General features: G+C 38.9%; 1 protein-coding gene and 1 pseudogene across 1 annotated transcript in view; one reads left to right on the top strand and one right to left on the bottom strand.

Annotated features, from left to right (window-relative positions):
• Nucleotides 1-24,360, top strand: part of LOC110561735 (vomeronasal type-2 receptor 116-like) — a 799,658-nt gene that overhangs the window by 675,826 nt on the left and 99,472 nt on the right.
• On the bottom strand, nucleotides 1,535-24,127 carry LOC110539968 (zinc finger protein 431-like; annotated as a pseudogene).

The following is a 24,360-nucleotide window of genomic DNA, read 5'->3' as shown; positions in this document are numbered from 1 at the left end:
TCTCTTTTGAAATAAATCTCATTCTGTTACATTATCTAGCACCTCGATAATTCTCTAAGAGAGTACTACTTCTAGGTGATGTGCCATATAGTAAGTATTGGGAACATAAAGAAGCATGGAACTTCAAACAATATGTACATACATACTCACACATGCACACATACATACATACTATTAAGCATTTTAACATTCATGTGGGTAAAAATATGTTGATAAAACAGAACACATTAGGGGAATATTTTTCACCCTTGGACGTCTACTCAGAAGGCTGGCACATGAGAATCAAGACTTCAAATGTAGCTTTGACTAATTATTGACATCCAAGCACAGCTTGAAAACAAATACCTTAAGGAATTTGTGAAAACATGGAAAACATAACCACCATGCTTTCTCCTACACTGCCTGATGTAAATAAGCAATGGACCATGTAGACAATGGGAATCCCATTCTATACACTGCAGCAAAAAAATACCTATAACCAACTGAAAATGCATTGAGAAAATGAACAGAAGCCACAGAAAGAATATCAGAATGACCTAATAAACTTCTGTGAATGGATTTACTATACATGCAGCAAACTTCAATACCTACTCCAATGTTTCAAAATACTGACCACAACCACAGTTGTTGATCTCCTCCATTAAGTGAACATGGTATATAATTTACTTTCTCCAAGGCTACGATAAAAAACAGATTAAAAAGAGTTGAATATACTTATTATGTCCAAAGTCATCAACTCTTTTACAAAAATAGGGTTGATCTTTTCTATGAAGTAATTTCCACTTCTTGACATCAAGATTATATACAACGTATTTAAGATGTTTAAAGAACTAGAGAAGTGGCTGTGCAGTTAAGACAAGTCCATTCCCAGGACCTAGGTAAGGTTTTTGACAACTTCCTGTAATTCCTGGTACATGAAGATAAAAGGGTCTGTATTTCCTGGAAACCAGAATGGACAGGCACATAAACATGCAAAGACACACCAATATCACATAATGGAAATGAAAACAAATTCTTTTTTTTTTTTTCAATGCAGTTTATTCAGGAACCTTGAACAATCATCTGACCCTGGGGAAAGCCAGCCCACAGCTTAAATAACAAATTCTTAAATATATGTTTACTCATGAATGTTTTACTTGTGTAAGCATTCTTTCCTTTAACTCAGGTGCTGAGGCACCTAAAGGCTTATCTACAGAGTTTTTCTTCATTATGAATTCCTTCACATAACAGCAATCACAAATGTAGACTTGAAGTCAGAGAAGTGAATCCTTCTCAGTTGGTTGTATCATTTGTGAATGTTTAAGAAATGCAGCCCTGCTGGGGGAAGTATGTTACTTGATAGTTTTCAACAGCATCTGGAGTTTCCACTCTATGCTTCATGCTGCAGGTTGAGGATATGAGTTCCAAGCTTCCTACTTTAGCTGCAATGTATGACACTTGTGATGCCCATTTTATAGTGACCCCAAATTAAACACATTTGGAAGTTGCCTTAGACATTGTGTTTTGTCACAGAAAAGGCACTAATACACACCCATAAATTTTACAACTGCACGATTTATTTCATTTAATTTAAGAGAATTTTGAAATTTAAAAGGGTAGGCCTTTTGTACATATTGAGCTTGCAATTAAAAACAAAAGGATGGATATCATAATGCTTGAACAGATTATTGAAACCTGTTAGAACTTCCCCCAAATAGGGTCAAAGACCCTAACAAACCTTTTATCCTAATAGATTTCCTTCAAAATTAGTTTTTTCGGGTTCTCAAAGACTACTGTGATATGCAAAGGCTTTAAAAGGTTGCTTGCACTGTAAAGCTTTTATTTTTCTATAACCGTATCATGAAGCACAAAATTTTACCATACTGACCACATTCATGGGGTTTCTCTGCAGCATGACTTTTTCTCAGGATTTCAAAGACAACTACATGAAAAGGCTTTACCACATTGCTTATTCATAGGGTTTCACTGCAGCATGTGTTCCTTTATGTATTTGGAGATAATGTGTTAAGAAAATGTTTTAGCACATTGATCACATGTGTAAGGTTTCTCTCTACTACCTATTCTTTTATATATTTTAAGATGACTGTAACATGCAAAACATGCAAAAGAAATTTGTGCTAAGTATTGCCATTTAGACATCAGCTTCCATTGAATTATAGGGTGAACCTAAGTTTAAGTTCATCATCACTAGGAAAGCTACAGACTTCCCAATGGCTGACCAGCTTTTATTATTCATCTTTTGTTCCCCCAAACCTGACTGTTCCATACCACGGCTTCTGTCGTCTAACATAATGACTGTCCCAAACCACAGCTTCTTTTCCCTTAAACATAACACCTCTTCCTAACCTCAAAAGAATAAATAGACATGATTGGTTGGACTGTAAAACCTCACATCAAGTGACTTCCTCAATGACATAAACAAATCCCGTATCCCTAAACCCTGATTGATAAAAATTTAGTTGTAAAACACACAGATGTTTATGATTGTCAAGCTCAGAACCTCTGTAACTTTCTGGCTCACAGTTCAGCTCCCAAGAATGGTATGTGGCCCTCATCAATCAGTAGTGCCTGGATGAAATAATTTTGTTATTTCCACTGACCTAGTGTTTGAGGTGTAGTGGATTCAGTGAACCAAAAAGCATAAAAGCCTTACCACATTTCTTATGTTCACAGAATTTCTCTCCAGTATGAAACTTTTCTGAAAATGAAGACTATAGATATGTGCAAAGGCCTCACATTTTAACAGATTCATTAAGGTTTCTCTCCACAAATTCTTTCATGACAATGAAGATTTTACTAATGTAGACTAGTTTAACTACGTTGAATACACTCATAGTCTTTCTGTCCAGTATGAATTCTTTCATGACTTTGAAGATGATTCTTAAGAGCGTAAGTTTTAACACATTGGATGCATTCATAAGGTTTCTCTCCAGTGTGAGTTTTTATGTAGTAGATCACTGTTACGTGCAAAGGCTTTTCCACGTTGGATATATTGATAAGGTTTCTCTCCAGTGTGAGTTCTTTTATGTCGTAGGAGATGACTGCTCTGTGCAAAGGCTTTACCACATTGGTTACATTCATAAGGTTTCTCTCCAGTGTGAGTTCTTTTATGTCGTAGGAGATGACTGTTCCTTGTAAAAGCTTTACCACATTGGTTACATTCATAAGGTTTCTCTCCAGTCTGAGTCCTTTTATGTATTAGATGACTCTTCCTTGTAAAGACTTTTCCATCTTGGATGCATTCATAAGGTTTTTCTCCAGTGTGTGTACTTTTATGTTTTAGGAGAGTGCTATTATATGCAAAGGCTTTACCACACTGGTTACATTCATAAGGTTTCTCTCCAGTGTGCGTTCTTTTATGTAGTAGGAGATCACTGTTACGTGCAAAGGCTTTACCACATTCGTTACATTCATAAGGTTTCTCTCCAGTGTGAATTCTTTTATGTATTAGGAGATTACTGTTATGTGCAAAGGCTTTACCACATTGGCTACATTTATAAGGTTTCTCTCCAGTGTGTGTTCTTCTATGTATTAGAAGATTACTATTCTGTGCAAAGGCTTTACCACATTGGTTACATTCATAAGGTTTCTCTCTACTGTGTGTTCTTTTATGTATTAGAAGATGACTGTTGTGTGCAAAGGCTTTACCACATCGGTTACATTCATAAGGTTTCTCTCCAGTGTGAGTACTTTTATGTCTTAGGAGATGGCAGTTCCATGTAAAGGCTTTACCACATTGCTTACATTCATAAGGTTTCTCTCCAGTAAGGGTTCTTCTGTGTATTAGGAGACAACTGTTGTTTGGAAAGGCTTTAGTACATTTGTGGGATTTCTGTCTAACATGAATTCTTTCATACATTTGAAGTTCACTATTATATGCACAGGCTTTACCATATTGGTTACATTCATAGAGATCCTCACCGGTATGCATTCTTTTATATGTGTGAGGACTACTCTGATGTGCAAAGACTTCAGAGGGCTTCTCTCCAAAATGACTGTTTTCATACCTGCAAAGATAATTTGCACATATGAGTTTTACCACACTCATTACATTGATTAATCTTTTTATCTGTGTCAATTAATTTTATACTTTGGTATAAAAGTAAAGTGAAATTACATCTTGAGGTTTCATCACTATTTTTACATTCATGGTGTTCTCCTTCTCTCTGGGTTTTGTATATTTAAAAATATTTTTGATGGTGAAAATATTTGTTACCTGGCTCACATTTCTACTGTGCTTTTTTCTATAAGTTGTTTTACCACATATTTGTAGAAAACTGCAAGACCTCGGGGCTTTAACACACTGAGTGGATTAATAAATTTCCCTGTAGTGTGCACCATGCTATCTTTTTGCAAAGATAACTGCAAAAACAGAGAATTTATATATTTCTAAAATTTATATTTTCTACAATGTGATTTTGTGAGTATCCCTAATGAAGTTGAATAACCAATGAATTGATGTTGGTGTATATTGTGTGAAAGTTGTGTCAGTATATGTGAATATTGACTGCTGAGTCTATAGAGAGCTAAGTGCTGGATAGATTTCAGTATTGTTCTTTCTATGGCCCATCACCTGTCCTATATTTTGTAAACATTTGTCCTTCCTTACTTATATATTGGCAATAAGAGCTGACAACTGATAGCAGGGCACAAAGCGGAGGACAGAACTTCTGAGTGAAAAAGGATTGCTGAGAAGAAGAAAGCAAAAGACGGGAATCACCAGCAGGACACTGAGGTTAACAGATGGACACAAACATGAACGAAGAGGTAGAGCTGGCATGCAGCAGGACACAATGCTGGGCTTATTTGGGTTAAGGGGAAAAAAAGGGTTCAGAATCTGCCCAGCTAAATTGCCTAAGCTTTAAAATATTAAAATAACTCTGTGTCATTTTTTGTACTGCTGGCAATTCTGAAATTTCCATATAAATCATAACAGGATCACATTTTAAAAATCTACTCAAAAATATCGTTTAGTTGTTCTGGGAGGTTCATTGCTTCTTTTAATATCCCTATGCTAACATGGTTAGTATTCATTGTAACATGATATACCCATTAAAAAAGTAATAAATGACATGGTTTCACGTTGTATACACACATTTGATTTTTGTTCATCATAGACATGTGCTATATGGATTGTGTTTTTTCCACAACAACACTCTTGACTCTAAAAAAACTGCCTTTGTCACAAAACTTAGCAACATTACTACAAGTTTACGAGTAACTCCAGTTTTACTATGGACTACTTGATTAGTATAATATTTTGAACATACTTTCATCACCTATTTATTGTGAATAACTTTGGCAATAACTGAGTTGTAGGAGAGTAAACAAATTGCAGTTCTACCCAGCTAAATTCTACATAGCTCTAATGTGGCTATGATTTAAATATTCACCTTGGGTAAAGTATGATTTCCTTGCATTCTTTCTTAGAGGAGTGCCTTACAAACACACATCAAATAACTAACATGGAAGTATATGGTTTGGTAACAAGTTAGTAATCATCAATAAATATACCTAAAGCAGTTCATTTACACTGTCCCTTTTCTTTCAAATTTCCAAGACATAAAATTTTCTCAGAACCATATTCATTTCAGCTTACACATGAAAATTACCTTCCATGTCTTCTAGAACTTTGACAATGCTCTTCAATATTGTGATCTTCCCAATTGTAGCCTAAAATACAGCCAGAAAATGTATGATTTATTATCAGAAATACGGCAAAATTTAGGTCATGATCTATGATAAATCAAAGAACCATTCACTTTCTTCTTCCTCATGCTCAAGTGAAATTACAGAAGCACATCAATAATGAATAAAGAGTTTCCCCATATTTTAAAAAGTAAAGAAAATTCATCTCATACTTATAGCAGTGAGGTTCCTGTAGGTCTCCAGCATCACATCTTTGTAGAGACTCCTCTGGGAAGGATCCAGCAAAGCCCATTCTTCTCGAGTAAATTTCACATGCACATCATTGTAGGTCAATACATTCTAAAATATTCACACATGTACAACAGGAAGCATGAAACTGACAATGTATACTGGAAATGTATACTTCATTTACAATATTTTCAAAGAACTCTGGTGTTTCTTCTACTTGTTTTCTGACACACGTTCTAATGTAATCATGAACTCTTTTAAGGAGGAAACTGAACTGTGAGGTTTACCTCTTTAATCTCTGCATCCTTTCAGGAGGATATAGCCTTGCAAGAGAAATGTCAATTCACAGACATAAAGAGAGAGAGGAAACAGTTTAATAGTACTGAGCCCACATCAGAGAAACAGTATGAACAATTCCTGACTATAATAACAATGGGCAAGCTGGGTGTACTTTCTCATGCCTTTTATTCCAAAAACACTCAGGAGACAGGTGCAAGTGTATTTCCTAGAGCTGGATGTTAGCCTGGTATATACAATAAGTTCCAGGACAGTCAGGGGCATACAATAAGAACCTGAATATTCTGCAAAAATTAATCAACCAAATAAAAAAGATAGAGACATCGCTGTGAACACTACACCAACAGCTCAGACAATAAGATAAACAATTAACAAAAGGGACACATGAAAATGAAAAACGTCTGGAAGATAAAAAACTTTATCAATAGAACAAATGGCAACACATGGACTGGGAGAGGACCTTCACCAACCCTTCCTCTGACTGAAGGATAATATCCAAAATACAGAATTGAAGCAATTAGATACCAACAAATCAAATAACCAAATTAAATAATGGAATACAGAGCTAAACAGACAACTCTCCACAGAGGAAGTGCTAATGGCTGAGATGTACTGAAAGAAATGTTTGTTGTCCTTAGTCAGGAAATGCAAATCAAAAGGACTCTGCATTTCAAGCTTACACTTGTCAGAATGACTCAGATCATGCCTCAAGTGATAGTACATGGTGGTGAGGATGTGGAGTAAGGAGAACAGACCTCCAGTGCTGGTGAGAATGAAAACTTGAACAACCCCTTTGGAAATCCATCTAGACACTTCTCAAAAAATTTAGAATAGACCTATGTCAATACGTATATACTTCAATAGCTACACTACGTCAGGGAATATACCCAAAAGATGCTCTACCATACCACAAGGACACTTGTTTAACTATGTTCACAGCAGATTTATTTGTAATAAGCAGAAACTGGAAACAACCTAGATGTTCTTCTGTTGAAGAAATGATAAAGGAAATGTGATAGTTACACAATGGAATACCAATTAGCTATTAATAACAAAGACTTTATTCAAAGTCTTTGCAAAGAGGATGGATGGAACTAGGAAAGATTTTTCTAACTGAGATCACCAGACCCCAAAAGACCCACATGGTACCTACTCACTTATAAGTGGAAATTAACCATAAATTACAGGATAGCCATGGAACAATCCACAGACCAGAGAGTGAAGGAGAACAAAGGGAGGATGTAGGAAACTCACTCAGAAGAGAAAAATAAGATAGGTATCTGACTTAAATGGAGGGAAGGGATAGGGTGGAAGAGGGAGTGGATAGGGTAATGGGGATTGACATCAGGTATAGGGAGAGTAGAGGCAAGGAACAAATGAAAAAAGAATATAATCAGGGTGGGTGAGTTTCTAGGTCATGGGAGACCCCTGGCAGTATATGGGTGTGGCCCTAGATGAGAAGCCATAGCAGCATGGGTTAAGGAACCTGAAGTTGCCAAATGAGAAATATAATATTCTCTGTTAAATCTCAAAATTCAAAATGACGATGAAGATCAAGTGAAGAACAGTTTTGATATGTACAAATAACCTACATTTCAGGTTCATCAGCCAATAATATAAAAACAATACAAAACTACAAAGACAGCCATGTGGGCCCACAACTAATACTAGCACTCTAGATTTTATATTCAGGTGGATCTCTAAGTCTGAGTCCTGCCTGATTTACATACCTACTTATAGGACACACAAGACAACAGAGAGAACCTTTTTCTCCAAAAACAAAAACAACAAAATTAATAATGTAAAACAGTAGAGCCAATAGCACCTAAGAAAACAGAAGCAGTAATTAAAAGTCTGCCAAACACACACACACACAAGCGCACACACACACAGCCGTGGGATAGACTGTTTTGCATAGAATCATTTTCAAACGAGATTTTCAAAAAAGAGTTCATACCAATACTCATCAAAGTATTCCACAAAATTACAAACAGAAGGAACACTGCCAAACTTATTCTGATGGCACAGTTACCCTGATATGCAAACCAAACAAAGAAAGAGAATTTCAGACCAATCTCACTTATGAACAGACACAAATATACTCAATAAAATACTCTCAAACCAAACCCAAAAACACATCAAAGATATACACAATGAACACAATGGCTTCATCTCAGGGATACCAGGATGGTTCAACATATGAAAATCCATCAATGTAATCCACCATATAAACAAACTAAAACAACAAAATTACATGATCATCTCAGACGAGAAAGAGCCTTTCACAAAATCCAACACCCCTTCACGTTACAAGACTTGGAGAAATCAGGCATACAAGGAATCAGGCACATACTTAACAAAATAAAGGCAGTACAAAGCAAGCTGAGAGCCTGCATCAAATTATTTGGAGAGAAACTTAAAATTCCACCCATATGAGGTAAAGGACAAGGATGCCTACCATCTCTGTATCTCTTCAATATACTACTTAAGTCCTAGCTAGACCAATAACAAAACTGAAGGTGATCAAGAAGATACAAATTGGAAAGGAAGGAGTCAAAGTATCACTATTCGCAGATGATATCCTAGTATACATAAATGGCCCAAGAAATTCTACCAGAGCATTCCTACAGTTGATATACACTTTCCACAAAGTGGCTGGGAACACAATTAACCAAAAGATTCATTAGCCCTTCTGTATACAAATGAAAAATGGGTTGAGAATGAAATTTGGGAAACAACACCCTGAACAGTAGCTACAAGCAATATAAAATATTTTGTTGTAACTCTAAGCAAGCAAGTGAAAGATGGCTATGACCAGAATTTCAAGTCTTTCAAGAAAGAAACCAAAGAAGATATCAGAACATGGAAAGATCTCTCCAAAAATCACAGATATGTAGTAAAACAATATTCCTAACAAATGCAATATTCAATATTCAATCCATTTCCCACAACATTCCAACACAATTCTTTACAGACCTTGAAAGAGCAAACATAAACTTCATATGGAAAAATAAAACACCCCTGAGAGAAGACCAATTCTGTACAATTGAAATAAGGACACAGAAATAAACCCACACTCCTACTGGAACTTTACTTTCAACAAAGACAAAACCATACAATGGAAAAAACGACAGCATTTTCAACAAATGGTTCTGCAAATAGATTCCTTTGTATCACACTGCAGAAACTCAAGTCCAAGTGGAACAAAGACCTTGACATAAAACCAGAGACTCTAAATCATTTAGAAGACAAGGTGGAGAAAAGTCTGGAACTCATTAACATAGGAGACAATAAAACAACAGCAGCATAGGCTCTGAGATCAACAATTAATAAATGGGATCTCAGGAAACTGAAAAGCTTCTGTAAGTCAAAGGACATTATCAATAGAACAAAACAGCAGCCAACAGATTGGGAAAATAGCAACACCAACCCTACATCAGACAGAGCAGTAAAATCCAAAATATACAAAAAAAACTTAAGAAATTAAACACCAACAAATCAACTAATGCCATTTAAAAATGGGGTTCAGAGCTAAGATCAAAAACTCAAGTGACAACACATGCTCGTGAGGATGTGGTAAAAAGGGAACATTCCTCCACTGCTAATGGGAATGCAAACTTGTACTTCTCTGGAAATCAATCTGGTACATTCTCAGAAAACTGGGAATAGTTCTACCTCAAACCCAGCTATACCACTCTGGAAAATATACCCAAAAGATGTTCTATTACAGAACAAGAATATTTGTTCAACTATGTTTATAGCTTTTTTATTCATAACAGCCAGAAACTGGAAACAACCTACATGTCCCTCAAATCTAGAAAAATGGATAAAGTACTTCTGGTACATTTACAAAATGGAATACTAATCAGTTATTAAAAATAAGAAATCATGGAACTTGCAGGCAAATAGATCAAATTAGAAAAAAATCATGCTGAGGTAATGCAGACACAGAAAGATACACCGCAGGACGACTGATAGGGAAGGTCTTCCTCCTCATCCACCTGAACCTAGCCCATCAGGTCTCATCATGACTTGTTACAATGTTTTCCTTTGTGGCCTGGTAAGGCTGCAGCCCCATCAGGGGGAGATGATCAAAGAGGCAGCCACTGAGTTCATGTCAGACAGTCCCTGTTCCCCTTTTTAGGGAACCCACTTGGAGACAGAGCTGCCATGGGCCATATCTGTGTAGGGGTACTAGAGATTCTAGGTTATCTCCATACATGGAGTACCAGTCTCAGAAAAGAATGCTATGCCCCAATTTCTTGGATCTGTTATTCTCCTTGTGGAGATGTCCCCTCCAGGTCTCCCATCTCCCTCTTCTTTCATAAGATTATCTGCTCTCTGCCCAAAGTTTGGCCATGAGTGTCAGCATCTGCTTTGATACCCTGTGGGGTAGAGTCTTCAGAGGCCCTCTGTGGTAGGTTCCAGTCCTATTGCCTTGATACCTAACCCCACAAAGACCCAACAAAAAAAGAGAACTTCAGAACCATGTCTGAACACTGATGCAAAATACTCAATAAAATACTTGCAAACCAAATCCAGAACACACTAAAGATACCATCCACCATGTCCAGGCTAACACAGTAAGAAAACTAAAGGAGATCATGGGCATACAAATCAAAAAGGAAGAAGTCAAAGTTTAGTGAACTATTCACAGATGATATGATAACATATATAAGTGGTCCCAAAAATTCTACCAGAGAACTCCTACAGCTGATAAACAAACACCTTCAGCAAAATTGCTGGACAAAAAATTACCTTAAAAAATTCTTAAGTCTTCCTGTATACAAAAGACAAGTGACCTGAAAAAGAAATTGGAAAAACAACAACCTTCCAATAGTCACAAATAACATAAAGTTCATTGGTTTAACTCTTAACAACCAAGGGAAAGATCTGTATAAAAAAAAAATTCAAGTCTCTGAAGAAAGAAATTGAAGATATCAGAACATGGAAAGATTTCCCATGCTTATGGGTCAGTAAGAATAACAGTAAAAATGGTCACCCTACCAAAAGAACTCTAGAGATTAATGCAATTTCCATCAACATACCAACACAATTCCTTATAGATCTCAAAAGAACAATTCTCAACATCGTATTAAAAAATAAAAACAGATAGTTAAAACAACCCAGCACAATAAAGGACTTCTGAAGTTATCTCCATCCCTGAACTAAAACAATACTATAGAGCAATAATAATAATAACAGCATAGGACTGGCAGAGAAACAGACTTGTGGGTCAATGGAATTGAATCAAATACCCAGAAATAAACCCACACACCTACAGACAGGCAGGAATAAGGCCAGAAATTTATACACTGAACCCCCACGGTATGTCCTTCTCCTCATAAAGCTACTTAAGACCTCCAGCCCCTGGTACTACAACACAGAATCACCACTTCCCTTCTCAAAAGACTAGCATATCATTGTTCTGTCTGAGAGAAAAATTCTGCTTTTGGAAATGCCTGTCTGTTCTCTTTTAAGTCCATGTCAACTGCATCAATCCTGATCTAACAGACACTACAACATGCACTGAGGAAAGCAGAGAATCATAGGTTCATATTTTAAGTCTTAATTCAACTAAGCATTTAAATGAAAAAAAAATGAGTAGACTCCTAGATGTATAAAATCTAACAACATTAAATCAAGAGGAAGTCAATTATTAAAACAGACACATAACAACCAAGATAGAAATGGTAATTAAAAATCTCTCAATTGTGACCCCAAAAACTCTACCAGGGAACTCCTACAGCTGATAAACACCTTCAGCAAAGTGGCCGGATACAAAATTAACTCAAAAAAATCAGTAGCCCTTCTGTATACAAAAGACAAAAGGGCTGAGAAAGAAATTAGGGAAACAACACCCTTCACAATAGCCACAAAAGACATAAGGTACCTCGGAGTAACCCTAACCAAGGAAGTCAAAGAATTGTATGAAAAAAATTTCAAATCTCTGAATAAAGAATTAGAAGAAGATATCAGAAGATGGAAAGATCTCCCATGCTCATGGCTTGGCAAGATTAACATAGTAAAAATGGCCATCTTACCAAAAGCAATCTACAGATTCAATGCAATGCCCATCAAATTACCAACACAATTCTTTACAGACCTGGAAAGAAAAATTCTCAACTTCATATGGAATAACAAGAAACCCAGAATTGCTAAAACAATCCTCTACAATAAAAGATCTTCCGGAGGTATCTCCATCTCTGATCTTAAGTTGTACTATAGAGCAACAGTTTTAAAAACTGCATGGTACTGGCATAGAAACAGAATGGTGGATGAATGGAACTGAACAGAGGACCCAGAAATAAACCCACACACTTATGGACACCTGATCTTTGACAAAGACGCCAGAACCATACAATGGAAAAAAGATAGCATCTTCAACAAATGGTGCTGGTCTAACTGGATGTCTACATGTAGAAAAATGAAAATAGATCCATACTTGTCACCCTGCACAAAACTGAAGTCCAAGTGGATCAAAGACCTCAACATAAAACCAGACACATTAAATCGGCTTGAAAAAAAGTGGGAAATACCCTAGAACTCATTGATACAGGGGAAAACTTCCTGAACAGAACACCAACAGCACAGGCTCTAAGAGCAACAGTCAATAAATGGGACCTCATGAAACTGAAAAGCTTCTGTAAAGCAAAGGACACCGTCATCAAAACAAAGCGACCACCTACAGATTGGGAAACAATCTTCACCAACCCTTTATCTGACAGAGGACTCATATCCAGTATATATAAAGAACTAAAGAAGCTGAAAAGCAGCAAACCAAGTAATCCACTTAAAAAATGGGGAACAGAGCTAAACAGAGAATTCTCTGTAGAGGAATACTGAATGGCAGAGAAGCACTTAAAGAAATGCTCAACCTCACTAGCAATTAGGGAAATGCAAATCAAAACAACCCTGGGATTTCACCTTACACCCATAAGAATGGCCAAGATCAAAAACTCAAGTGACAACACATGCTGGAGAGGCTGTGGAGAAAGGGGAACCCTTCTCCACTGCTGGTGGGAATGTAAACTTGTACAACCACTCTGGAAATCAATCTGGCGCTTTCTCAGACAACTAGGAATAGCACTTCATCAAGATCCAGCCATACCACTCCAGGGCATATATCCAAAAGATGCTCAAGTACACAAAAAGGACATTTGCTCAACCATGTTTGTAGCAGCTTTATTTGTAATAGCCAGAAGCTGGAAACAACCCGGATGCCCCTCAACTGAAGAATGGATGCAGAAATTGTGGTACATCTACACAATGGAATATTACTCAGCAATGAAAAATAAGGAAATCATGAAATTTGCAGGTAAATGGTGGGATCTGGAAAGGATCATCCTGAGTGAGTTGTCCCAGAAGCAAAAAGACACACATGGTATATACTCACTCATATAGACATACAACATAGGACAAACCCACTAAAACCTGTGCATCTAAAGAAACTAAGCAAGAAACTAACTAAAATGCCCAATCCCCATCCGGAAAAGCAAAGAGGATGGACATCAGAAGAAGAAGAAAACAGGAAACAACCTAGGAACCTACCACAGAGGGCCTCTGAAAGCCTCTGCCCTTCAGACTATCAAAGCAGATGCTGAGTCTGATGGGGAACTGTTGGGCAGGTGAACGGAATTTTAGGTAAGAACTGGGAAATAGTAAGAACTGGAGAGGACAGGGTCTCCACAAGGAGAGCAACAGAACAAGAAAATTTGAACACAGGGAACTTCCCAGAGACTCATACTCCAACCAAGGACTATTCATAGAGATAACCCAGAACCCCTGCACAGATGTAGCCCAGGGCAGTTCAGAGTCCAATTGGGTTACATAATAATGGGAAGAGAGACTGCCTCTGACATAATCTGATTGGCCTGCTCTTTGATCAACTCCCTCTGGGGGGGAGCAGCCTTACCAGGCCATAGTAGAGGACAATGCAGCCACTTTTGATGTGAACTGACAGACTAAGTTCAGAAAGGAGAGGAGAACCTCCCCTATTAGTGGACTAGGGGAGTGGCATGCAAGAAGAGGGAGGAGGAAGGGTGGGACTGGGAGGGGAGGAGGGAGGGGCTTATGGGGGGGATGCAGAATGATGAAAATTTTTTAAAAAAAGGGAAAAAATAATTTAAGAACCTTAAATGACTTTCAAAAGTGGAGGAAAACATGGAGTTAGTCAATTGGCATGAAGCACGTCTCGCCCCTGGGGGCAATGGTCTTCTGAACCTACTCAGACCTCGGACACCACCACTGCTAGTTCTAAAACTGACGCAGGATGTTTCAATGAGGGGGTTAAGGCTTCTCATAATATTTCCTATAAGCCCACACCTGTTTGTCTATATCCCCCATTTTTTATTCATTATTAGCCAGATAGAGCCAAGTAATTGTGGTAATAATACTTGCTTTTTTGCCCAATGCTGGAATGCTAGTAAATTTAGGTATGCCCTGGTTACTCGCATGCCTCACTGGGTGCCTGTGCCCGTTGATGCCCCTCACGCTATGACTCTCTTCAGACAGAAAAGGGATCTTGGAACTACAGCCACCATTGTTACTACCATCTCATTGGCGGCTGTTGGAGCTACCACCAGGGCATTAGCCATGAGTCATACTGGGCAGACTGCTCAGACCCTGAATAATCATTTAGCCAATGTAGCTCATGCCTTAGTTGTACATAAAGGAATTAATGCTCAACTAAAAGGAAGCTTGATGGTGTTCAATCAGAGGATTGACCTCGTGCAGGAGCAAATTGATACCCTATGGCAAATCGCTCAACTTGGCTGTCAATGAAAATATGCTGGACTTTGAGTCACTAGCATACAATATGAGAATTTTTCCTGTGCTGCAAATCTGTCTAAACAATTGTCGAGCTATATTTTAGGTAATTGGACTGGAGAATTCGATACTACGATGGAGCAGCTGAGAGTGGCCATTGTCACAGTAAATTCTACCAGAGTGGACGCAGGACTAGCCAAAGGATTATCATCATGGATTGCTGCAGCCATGAATCATCTGAAGGAATGGGTGGGCATGGGAGCATTAGCAGGCCTTCTGGTGTTGGTCTCCTTGGTTTGCCTGTCATATATATGCAAGATTAGAGTCTCACAACAGTGTGATGCAGCCATGATCATTCAGGCCTTTACAGCCATTGAAGCAGGACATTCGCCCCAAGCATGGTTGGATACCATAAAAAGCTAAAGTGTTAGGCTCAGGATGCGAGGCTAAGCTCTGCACTCAGGGTCAGCCGCTTTGGACCCAGAGAAGAGCATGTCTGATTGCATGCGGGTTGATACCCCAGGTCCCGCCTCTGAGAAAAAGTTATCGGACGGGTCTGATGCTCTTTGGGTGGATGACACCTAAATGAACATCGGTACAAAGTCCCAATTTATTTCTAATATCAGAGATCAGACCTCTACTCTTGCCTGATGCGTCTAAAACAAAAAGGGGGAACTACAGAGAACTGCGGAATGCTGTGCCTTAAAGATGGCGCTGGTTTCCGCCTTCCACCTTCCTGATGGTGAGTGCTCTCTGTCACAAACAATTCCACATTTGGCTAAGGCTGAGGATCTGGCTTGCTTCCATGTATGTGGACCTATCTGCATTGCCCACGTGGCACGCTTAGGTTGGCTACCCAGAGGCTATTTAAGCAGTGGGCTGGCTTTCCCCAGGGTCAGATGATTGTTCAAGGTTCCTGAATAAACTGCATTGAAAAAAAAAATCTCTCAATTGAAAGAAAGAAACAAAAGAAAGCAGGGCTAGGTCTAGAGATTCAGCATGAATTCTACAAGAATCTCAAAGAACTCACTGAAATACTTCTCAAAGTATTCCACAAAAGGGAAAAGGAAGAAACACTTGTATATTTTTGTGAAGACACCAGTATTACCTTGATTAAAAAAAATAATTTCTGAACATTAATAACACAACCTAATATTTTGTTATCTAATAACTCGTGTTATAAAGAACTTCTATATAGGTACTCAGGTATCTGTACAAGAGACATACTCACTTACCTAATATATTAAGACTGGAAGCCATGATTACAGACTATGTCAATATTAATGTCAAATACTACTGATTCCGGCTGCGTGCTCAGCTCAGCGGTACAGACAAGCTGCGCACCCCAGTGCAACAGGGACTGGGAACGCCTGTCCAGAGAGGACCCCACAAGGAATGAAGAGCTGCTGGGGTCACCTAGGGAAAGTCTAGCAGACTGCAGATCGCAAACAGGTGAGTACACCCAGCCATCAAAGATCCGGGCCCAAAGAGGGAGCACAGAGTGATTAGAAACTCAGCTCCCGCAGACTAGCAGGTGGGCACACGCTCCGCCAGCCCAGAGGACTGCTTTGTACCAACTACTCCTTACAGACAGAACTGTGTGCCCCAAGACACCAGAGCAGTACTCACCCGCCACAGATTACCTCTTGGGTTCTGAGACACAGAGCCCCAACCTCAGACCTACAAAAGACCGGGAACCCTGAGATCAATCCCCAGATACTGCTCCAAGGGGCAACCAGTTATCCCTAACAAAACCAACCAAACCACGAGACACACACAGGTTATAGCAGCTGATCACTAAATTTACAGCAAGAAACCCAGAAGAAGGGCAGCTATCTCCAGGACTTCACCCGGTGAAAGGAGAGCCCTGTTGACTAATCATGACCACAGTTACCACCCAGGTATCTATGCTTGAGGTGAGCTGTAGCAACTCCTGAAAAACACCGGACATCCAGTGACTATACCCAAAAAGCAGGGAAGGCTTCCTTCAGGAAAAACCATCTTCTTGCCAAAGAGATTCTCTCCACTACAAGAGTCCAGGAACAACCAGAAACTAAATTCAAACAACTAAGATAGCGTAAAGAGTCCAGGAACAACCAGAAACTAAATTCAAACACCTAAGACAGCGTAAAAGTTCAACCAACAAAAGCCAGAGCATTATGGCATCTCCAGAACCCAGTTATTCAGGGGTAAATAGCCCTAGACACCCCAGCATAAATGAAATTCAAGGAGATGACCTAACATCTATGTTCATGAAGAAGATAACAGAGGAAACAAATAAAATACGAAAAGAAATAGAGGAAGCTGCAGCCAAACAGTCTGTGACCTTTAGAGAGGAAATGCTTAAATCACTGAATGAAATGAAAGAAACACTGGATTATTCAAACAAACAGCTGAAGGAATTGACAGAAAAAACATGAAAATACAGTCAGACAGGGGAAGGAAACCAACAAAATAACTCAAGACCTGAAGATAGAATTGGAAAAATTAAAAAAAAAAAAACAGTAATGGAAGAAATTGTGGAGAGAAAGAACTTAGGGAAGAAAGCAGGAACTACAGAGGTTAGCATAACCAATAGGCTAAAAGAAATGGAAGAAAGAAACTCAGGTGTGGAAGATACAATGGAAGAAATAGATGTATCTGTCAAAGAAAATGTTAAATCTAAAAAATTCCTGACACAGACCGTCCAAGAAATTCAAGACAACAAAAAAAGACAAAAACTAGAATAATAGGAATAGAGGAAAAAGAAGATTCCCTGCACCAAGGCCCAGAAAATATTTTCAACAAAATCATTGAAGAAAATTTCCCCAACTTAAAGGAGAGGTCAATAAGAATACAAGAGGCCTATAGAACAACCAATAAATTAGACCAGAAAAGAAAATCCTCCAGCCACATAATAATCAAAACCATAAGTATACAGAACAAAGAAAAAATACTAAAAGCTGCAAGAGAAAAAGGCCAAGTAACATATAATGGCAAACCCATTAGAATCACACCTGAATTTTCAACAGAGACTATGAAAGCCAGAAGGGCCTGGATGGATATCATGCAGACCCTAAGAGAAGACAGATGTCAGCCTAGGCTACTATACCCTGCAAAACTCTCAGTCCTCATAGACTGAGAAAACAAGATATTCAATGACAAAAACAAATTTCAACAATACCTACAAACAAATCCAGCATTACAGAAGACACTGGAAGGGAAAATACAACCCAAGAAAACTAGCTACATTCAAGAAAACATAGGAAATAAATAACCCCACTACAGTAAAACAAGAAGCAACCAAGCACACAACCGTATGACCACAGCCAACATCAAATTCAAAGGATCTAAAAGCCACTGGTCATTAATCTCTCTCAATATCAATGGACTTAATTCTCCAATAAAAAGACAGAGACTAACATAATGGATGCGTAAACAAAACCAGGCAATCTGTTGTATATAAGAAACACACCTAAGTCACAAAGATAGACATTACCGGAGGATAAAGGGATGGAAGACGGCTTTTCAAGCAAATGGATGCAAGAAGCAAGCAGGAGTAGCCATTCTAATATCTGATAAAATAGACTTTCAACCAAAATTAATCAAGAGATGGGGAAGGACACTTCATACTCATCAAGGGAAAATTCCACCAGGAAGACATCACAATCCTGAATATCTATGCCCCAAATACAAGGGTACCCACATTTGTGAAAGAAAGAAACATTGATAAAACTTAAACCACACATAGATCCCCACACACTAATAGAGGGAGACTTCAACACCCCACTCTCAACAAAGGACAGATCAACAAAACAGAAATTAAACAAAGAAACAATGTCTCTGACAGAGGTCATGAATCAAATGGACCTAACAAACATTTACAGAACTTTACACCCAAACACAAAAGAATTTACCTTCTTCTCAGCACCTCATGGAACCTTCTCCAAAATAGACCATATAGTGGGTCACAAAGCAAGCCTCAACAGATACAAGAAGATTGAAATAATCCCTTGTATCCTGTCTAATCACCATGGAATAAAGCTGGACCTCAGTAAGAACAGAAATAGCAAAAAGCCTACATATACAAGGAAACTGAACAACTTGCTACTAAAAGACAGCTGGGTCAGGGAAGAAATTAAGAGAGAAATTAAAATCTTCCTAGAAATCAATGAAAATGAAGACACAACATACTCAAACTTGTGGGACACAATGAAAGCAGTGCTAAGAGGAAAGTTCATAGCACTAAGTGCCTTCAAGAAGAAATTTGAGACAGTGCATTCAAGCAACTTAATGGCTCACTTAAAAACCCTAGAAAAAGAAGAAGCAGACACACCAAGAAGGAGCAGACGGCTGGAAATAATCAACCTCAGGGCTGAAATCAATCAATTAGAAACAAATAAAACAATTCAAAGAATCAATGAAACCAAGAGCTGGTTCTTTGAGAAAATCAACAAGATAAACAAACCCTTAGCCAAGCTAACTAAAAGGCAGTGAGACACCATCCAAATCAACAAAATCAGAAATGAAAAGGGGGACATAACTACAGATACTGAGGAAATCCAAGCAATCATTAGGACTTACTTCAAAAGTCTATACGCAACAAAATTTGAAAATTTAAATGAAATGGACAATTTTCTTGATTGATTCCACTTACCAAAGCTAAATCAGGACCAGGTAAGTCAATTAAATAGTTCTATATCCCCCAAGGAAATAGAAGCAGTCATCAAAAGTCTCCCATCCAAAAAATGCCCAGGAACTGATGGTTTCAGCACAGAATTCTACCAGACATTCAAAGAAGAGCTAACTCCAATTCTCTTTAAACTATTCCACAAAATCGAAACAGTCACCTTGGTACCTAAACCTCACAAAGACCCAACCAAAAAGAGAACTTCAGGCCAATCTCCCTTATGAACATTGATGCAAAAATACTCAACAAAATACTCGCAAACTGTATACAAGAACACATCAAAAATATCATCCTCCATGACCCATCCCAGGTATGCAGGGGTGGTTCAATATGTGGAAATCCATCAATGTGATGCACCATATTAACAAACTGAAAGAAAAAACCACATGATAATCTCCCTAGATGCTGAAAAAGCATTTGACAAAATCCAACATCCATTCATGTTTAAAGTATTGGAGAGATCAGGGATACAAGGCACATATCTAAACATAGTAAAGGCAATATACAGCAAACCTATAGCTAACATCAAACTGAACGGAGAGAAACTTAAAGCAATCCCACTGAAGTCAGGGACAAGACAAGGCTGCCCACTCTCTCCATATCTCTTCAACATAGTTCTGGAAGTCCTTGCTAGAGCGATAAGACAGTTGAAGGAGATCAAGGGTATAGAAATTGGAAAGGAAGAAGTCAAATTATCACTATTTGCAGATGATATGATAGCATATGTGAGTGACCCCAAAAACTCTACCAGGGAACTTCTACAGCTGATAAACACCTTCAGCAAAGTGATCGCATACAAATTTAACTCAAAAAAAAAGCAGTAGCACTCCTGTATACAAAAGACAAAAGGGCTGAGGAAGAAACAACACCCCTCACAATAGCCACAAATGACATAAGGTACCTCGGAGTAACCCTAACCAAGGAAGTCAAAGACTTGTATAAAAAAAAATTTTCAAGTCTCTGAAGAAAGAATTAGAAGAAGATATCAGAAGATGGAAAGATCTCCCATGCTCATGGCTTGGCAGGATTAATATAGTAAAAATGGCCATCTTACCAAAAGCAATCTACAGATTCAATGCAATGCCTATCAAATTACCAACACAATTCTTTACAGACCTGGAAAGAAAAATTCTCAACTTCATATGGAATAACAAGAAACCCAGAATTGCTAAAACAATCCTCTACAATAAAAGATCTTCCGGAGGTATCTCTATCCCTGATCTTAAGTTGTACTATAGAGCAACAGTTTTAAAAACTGCATGGTACTGGCATAGAAAGAGAATGGTGGATGAATGGAACTGAACAGAGGCCCCAGAAATAAACCCACACACTTATGGACACCTGATCTTTGACAAAGACGCCAAAATCATACAATGGAAAAAAGATAGCATCTTCAATGAATGGTGCTGGTCTAACTGGATATCTACATGTAGAAAAATGAAAATAGATCCATACTTGTCACCCTGCACAAAACTGAAGTCCAAGTGGATCAAAGACCTCAACATAAAACCAGACACATTAAATCGACTAGAAAAAAAATGGGGAATATCCTAGAATTCATTGGTACAGGAGAAAACTTCCTGAGCAAATTGATACCCTATGGCAAATCACTCAACTTGGCTATCAATGCAAGTATGCTGGACTTTGTGTCACTAGCATACAACATGAGAATTTTTCCTGTGCTGCAAATCTGTCTAAACAATTGTCGAGCTATATTTTAGGTAATTGGACTGGAGAATTCAATACTATGATGGAGCAGCTGAGAGTGGCCATTGTCACAGTAAATTCTACCAGAGTGGACGCAGGACTAGCCACAGGATTATCATCATGGATTGCTGCAGCCATGAATCTGAAGGAATGGGCAGGCATGGGAGCGTTAGCAGGCCTTCTGGTGTTAGTCTCCTTGGTTTGCCTATGGTGTATATGCAAGATTAGGGTCTCACAACAGCGTAATGCAGCCATGATCATTCAGGCCTTTACAGCCATTAAAGCAGGACAGTCTCCCCAAGCATGGGAGCTAAAATGTTACGCTCAGGATGCGAGGCTAAGCACTGCACTCAGGGTCAGCTGCTTTCGACCCAGAGAAGAGCATGTCTGATTGCATGCGGGTTGATGCCCCAGGTCCCGCCTCTGAGAAAAAGGTATCGGACGGGTCTGATGCTGTTTGGGTGGATGATACCTAAATGAACATCAGTACAAAGTCCCAATTTATTTCTAATATCAGAGATCAGACCTCTACTCTTGCCTGATGCGTCTAAAACAAAAAGGGGGAACTGTAGAGAGCTGAGTAATGCCGCGCCTTAAAGATGGAGCTGGTTTCCACCTTCCACCTTCCCGATGGTGAGTGCTCTCTGTCACAAACAACTCCATATTTGGCTAAGGCTGAGGATCTGGTTTGCTTCCTTGTATGTGGACCTATCTGCATTGCCCACGTGGCATGCTGGGGGTAGCTACCCAGAGGCTATTTAAGCTGTGGGCTGGCTTTCCCCAGGGTCAGAAGATTGTTCAAGGTTCCTGAATAAACTCCATTAAAAAAAAATACTGATTCCCATAATACTAAATTATATAGTATACAAACATTCACATTTCATCTTTTATTTACCTATCGTTTACTGAATGAAAAGTTCAATTGACTTGATCAACAATCTTCTTCCTGATACCCTATTTGAAGGTGATCTCTAAGGCTCATAAGTGTAAATGAGTCCTAGTTTATATCTTGTTGGTTTAAAACCCACACATTACACTTATCACTAACATGATGAGATATGGCCCAGGCTCATGAGCACTGACTGTGTTCTAAAATTTAATAATGGGAGCATAGTTTTGGTTTCACCTTCATCATACCTTATTAATACTAAATAATCTGTGAAAGCAATTACGTTTCAGTTACTGCTGACTCTAGGACAGGCTATTTATTGTTCATAAACGCATCTTCTTATGGTCTTTAATCATAAATACAGACTGTATTTTAGGTGAGATGGTTGCTTTGGATATGATGCCCTAGTCTATATCTTACAGCATTGGACATATTCCATGAAACCATAAATTATTGAACTTGCTTTATTTTTACACTACTTACACATATATCTTACAGAATTTCATCTCATACTAGGAAAATATTTGTTGAAAGACATTCAAATTAAATGTCTTCAAATGAGTGCTTTCAGGCCCCAAATCATGTAAGATATAGATATATACACATGCATGTTGACAAAACCTTTTTCCATTTTAATTTGTACTTTCAACTATAAGATAAAAATGTTTGATTGGCTTGATGAAGTGATTACTTACCCATAATATAAGATCCTGATGCTTCCCTTGTTTATGAGTGAGGCTTACCTGGCATGGTAGAAGCCAGTCCGGGTTTCTGTCTTCTTTAGATCCCATTTCAATTTTGCTCAACAGCGTTTTATGGAAGGCATGGGCCACTGCATACACTGCATTCCATATGGAATAGCTGGGCTCAGAACACAGAAACAGCTGGGTCACCACATCATTTTCTTCTGGTTTAATCTTATAGAAATTGGGTACGGTTTATGATTTTCACATAGCAAAGCAGGAGGTGAGCAATCAAACCTGTTAATCCAGAATTTTTGTAGTACAAAATTCCTGGATACTGGGAGGGTGACTAGAAAAAGTTCATTAAACCAGGGATAGCTTGTCTTTGAATATGAGACCCTTCCTCTGAAAAAGTTCATGATGTCATTCCTACTTGATAAGGACTCTAAATAAAATGTGTTGGTTTGCCATTTTCTATACCTTCGTTCTGGTTGTAAATACTTTATTTACCATGTGGAAAAACTTCAGGTACTTATATATCACTACAGAATACCTACACATGTACCTGTGTATGTTGGTTCAAATTCAGCAAATCAACACCAAATAGTACCCACGTTTCAATTAGCTGGCTGTTTGTCTTCCTTTTCTTTTCTTTCTTGCTTCATTTCCGTCCTTCCCTTCCTTCCTTCTCTTTTTTCTCTCTCTCTTTCATTTTCTTTCTTTCCTTCCTTCCTCTTCTTCCTCCTCCACCTCTTACTTTTTCTCTTTGTCCATGTGTGTATGCTTTCAGACCAGCAGAGGTGGCCAGATCCTCCTGTACTGAATCCCCAGCACGCTAACAACTAAGCCCAGTGCACCTCACCTATTCAACCCCCAGCCCCCTAAACATTATTTATAGGGTCTTCCCTGCTCGTGCACCCGCTGGCCAGCAGAGGGCGCCACAACAACCTATACAAGGTCAATCACAGCCTCGCCCAGGGCGGGGTGCACCCATCTCCCCCAAGCCTGGTGCACGCAGGCCTGGTGGGAGCGGAGGACTGTAAATCTTCTCTTCCCGCCATCCACCTGCCTGAGATTCTGCCCCATGCACGAGACGCTCGGGGAGACGGACGTACCGCGGGTGGTGGATAGGAAAGGGGTTGGAGGAGGGGCTGGGGAACCCCGAACCCCCCTCCTCGTCCCCACCTCCCGCGTGTGAGCAGGACTATGAATTCATAACAGCTTGGAAAAAGTAGATTGCTGACCTGGAAAAACGTTCCGGGTAGCGGGACACCTCTAGCGGAAGTCCCGCCCCTTCGGACTTCGCTTCCGCATCCGCCCCGCAGAGAGTAGAGACTTCTGGACTCAGAGGCTCCGAGGCCTCCCCGCCATCTCCCTGGCCCCTGCCACGGGGATGTGAACACAAACTTTCTAATCACAGACTTCATCGCTTTGTTTCTCACTTCGGAGCTCTCCCTGGTCACGGAAGT

Source organism: Meriones unguiculatus, assembly GCF_030254825.1.
Source record: "Meriones unguiculatus strain TT.TT164.6M chromosome 13 unlocalized genomic scaffold, Bangor_MerUng_6.1 Chr13_unordered_Scaffold_34, whole genome shotgun sequence".
Taxonomy (NCBI): Eukaryota; Metazoa; Chordata; class Mammalia; order Rodentia; family Muridae; genus Meriones; species Meriones unguiculatus.
Note: the sequence above shows the minus strand (reverse complement) of the source record. Positions and strands in the feature narration are given on the sequence as shown.